The sequence below is a fragment of the Corvus brachyrhynchos genome, unplaced genomic scaffold (genome assembly GCF_000691975.1).
Source record: "Corvus brachyrhynchos isolate BGI_N302 unplaced genomic scaffold, ASM69197v1 scaffold142, whole genome shotgun sequence".
Taxonomy (NCBI): domain Eukaryota; kingdom Metazoa; phylum Chordata; class Aves; order Passeriformes; family Corvidae; genus Corvus; species Corvus brachyrhynchos.
This window is the reverse complement of record NW_008237226.1, coordinates 6103022-6106241: the sequence shown is the minus strand read 5'-3', so window position 1 is coordinate 6106241 and position 3220 is coordinate 6103022. Positions and strand designations below refer to the sequence as shown.

Here is a 3220-nt window from a genome sequence, read left to right as displayed (position 1 = left end):
TATAAATTTAAGGCAGTGAGTTTTCATTGATATTGAAAGGGTTAAAATCATTGTACTTGTGTAGACATTAGAGATATAGTAGCAAATGTTAGAGGTTAGCAGGCACTAACCACAAACCTAGGAAGCAGAATGTTGTACAGTAGAAAGATAGTCGAAGAGACAAAAAGCAGCTGGAGCTTGCCAAGAAACTGCAGAGGCAGCGAAACCATAACTGTACATGCTCTGCAGCAAGGGGTGAAAAGTGCATTGTGAGGAAGATTGCTGGCCTTCACCAGAACGACCACAGAGGAAGACTTCGAGCCTTCCTTGGTGCGACCACCAGAGTGCACTGAGTCTGCGCGTCGTGTATGCTAATGATCATAGTGAGTTCTAAGAAATTACTTGCATAACCACCCCTTTTCTAAGAAATGTAATGAATATGCATGAAATGCAACCATATATTGTAAGTTACTGTGTGCTTGGCATTCATGCTAGGAGGAGCGATCCCCCAAGCACCCAGCGCTGAATAAAGCAAATGCCCGCTTCTCTGACTCTATCTCAGAAGTGTCTCTAGGCTCAGTTTGGAGTGATTCAGTATCATCGAACAACCTGACCCATAGTGTAAGTCCTCTGACATTTTACATTCATGTGCTCTAGAATAGTCACGTTTTTTACTACTTGTACTACTTGTGTACATCTGTATCACATTCTCATTTAGCTGTGGCTTTTCAAGCAACAGAATCATAATTTACTTTGTCTGTCTTCATATAGAAGCTCTCTCTTATCTTTGTCAACTCTCTCTTTTCATTTCTTCTTTACCATTTTTGAGTTTCAGTAATGAGAATAGCAGGAAGTATTCAAGGAGGGAAGGTATGTACCAGGAACAAAAGTTATACACTATTTTTTCCAGTAGAAGAGATGACTTAGCATGTATGCAGGAACTAAAGGCTTTTTAACTTGAAATGTCACTAGCAACATAAAATGAGTTGTACAGATAAAACTTTGTGTTGCAGACTAGAGCTTTAGTATGGTCATGTAATGGGTGCATTTAGACAGATTCAGTAGTCCTGGAAGCTGAATGTGCTGAGCATCTAGTTCAGAGCATGTGGTTCTGGGTAGCCATTGGAACACTTCTGTACTAAAAAGTTTTGCAAGAAGTATTACTGTTAAAAACAACGCTGTAAATCTGGAGTCATTACTTCCATCAGATTTGATTTCTAAGTGAATACAAAGCCACGAAAATATATACTAACAAGACTAGTGAAAAAAAAAAAAAGCTCTGAATTGTAAATCAACAATCCTGTTGTGGAACTGTCAAGATTCTTACTGGACTTCCAAGACACAGTAAGAAGTGAAGAAGAGCTTAGGCTGTTCCCAGAGACAAGTTACAGACCAACATGTAACAGATTTATGGATGTTCTAGCCAGAGAAATACAACTAAATTTGACCCTATTATTGTCCAAATACATCATGTGCATCAGAACTACCATGGTACATGTATATTTGACTAGTCACATTGTTATGTCTAAAAATTCTAAGTGTTAACATTTTCTGATCTCTGCCAGATGAGAGTCATGTTTGCAGGTCCCAAAAAAAAGTGAGAAATCTTTGAACACATCTGGAAATCCATTCATTCAGTTCTGTTTTGGCACATAGTGCAGATAAACCTTGCCAACTGCTGGAAAAAGCATTTTTTTTCCATAGCTGTTGATCCGATTGGCTGTTTGCAGTCTTGGTCTAAGCATGCGTAAGGGTGAGAATAAGTAGGTAAACAGTACAAGTGATCTTGTGACTAATTTGTTGCTAATTAAGTGTTTAATTATCACCAATGTCTCAAATACAACAGACACTGGGTGCTGACAATATTTATCATTTATACAGATATTTAATGTAAATGTTAATGTATTAACAGATATTTAGTGTAAAATATTGTATTCCATTGAAACTCTTTGTTTTCCATGTGTGTAATGAAGGCAATATTTACTTAATGAGGGCAGTTAGCCTCAATAAAGATGACATGTATTTGACAGGAGACGATGTAGAGGTTTATAGGAAGGAGGCCCTTTAGAATGAGGGTGCAACTGCTGGGCCAGCAGATCCTTCCTCACTTGAACTGGGTGAAGAGGGTGAGCAGTGTTGGTGGGTAGGATTTTTTCTGTTAGCAGCATATTCCTTCAGTACACTTCATGTTAACAGAGTGTGAACAGACTGACAATTCTGTGTAGGAATGGTACTTCGTACAGTTGTAGGGCAAAGGTACAGCTCTCACATGCAACCTGTCGTGGCTTAACCCCGGCCAGCAACTAAGCACTGCGCAGCCTCTTGCTTATTCTCCACCCTCATCAGGATGGGAGGAATGGAATTGGAAGGGTAAAAATAATAAAACACATGGGTTGAGAGAAGAACAGTTTAATATTTTTTTTCAACCAATTAACCAATTAATTTTTTTAACTAATAACAGTAATAATATTGTAATGAAAAGGAAAATAGCAAAGAGAAATAAAACCCAAGAAAGACAAATGATGTGAATGAAAACAATTGCTCACCACGAGCTGGCACATCCCCACCCTGTCTCTGAGTAGTGGCCCCCCAAACAAGCATCCTTCAGCTTTATATCCTGATCATGACGGCATATGGTCTGAGATATCCCTTGGGTCAGCTGGGGTCAGCTGTCCTGGCTGCGTCCCCTACCAACTCCTTGTGCATCTGCAGCCCACTCCCTGCTGGGGTGAAATGAGGAGCAGAAAACGCCTTGACCCTGTGTAAGGACTACTCAGCAACAGCTGAAATATCTCTGAATTATCAACACTTTTTCCAGCATGAATCCAAAACAGCCCCATACCAGCTACTGTGGGCAAAATCAACTCTACCCCAGCCAAAAACAGCAACACAAACAGATTAGTGTTATCTCCGTCTTTACTAAGAGCTAAGGTCTCTTTGAGTTCCTTAGTATGAGTTGTCTCACCCTTTAATTTGGTTAAAGTTACATATGCCATCATGCTCATGGCTCACAGCACACATGAATAAATAATGGCATTTGCAAAGGTGGATTTCTAGCTGAATGTCTCTTTATAAAGGTATACACCCTTGGAGAAGCAGAAAGTGAGTGCTTAAGAAAGTGTTTGTAGTCTATCAATACATGAGACCTTGCACCCAGGCTACATGAAGGATGTTTCTACTGACCTTAATGAAGACAGATACTTTCTTTATGTTCATTGGTCAGTGGTGCCTTATTTTTTTC

The 3220-nt window shown here is 39.5% G+C and overlaps 1 protein-coding gene across 2 annotated transcripts in view; it reads left to right on the top strand.

Moving 5' to 3' along the window:
- The first annotated feature begins 265 nt into the window (after nt 1–265).
- Nucleotides 266–3220, top strand: part of COL28A1 (collagen type XXVIII alpha 1 chain) — a 67868-nt gene continuing 64913 nt past the window's right edge. The window contains exons 1-2 of one of the 2 annotated variants that reach the window (XM_017729318.1): nt 266–362; nt 475–600. The gene's annotated coding sequence lies outside the window, so the exon portion shown is untranslated. The remainder of the gene's footprint in view (nt 363–474; nt 601–3220) is intronic. The other variant, XM_008629931.2, reaches the window with a different exon arrangement.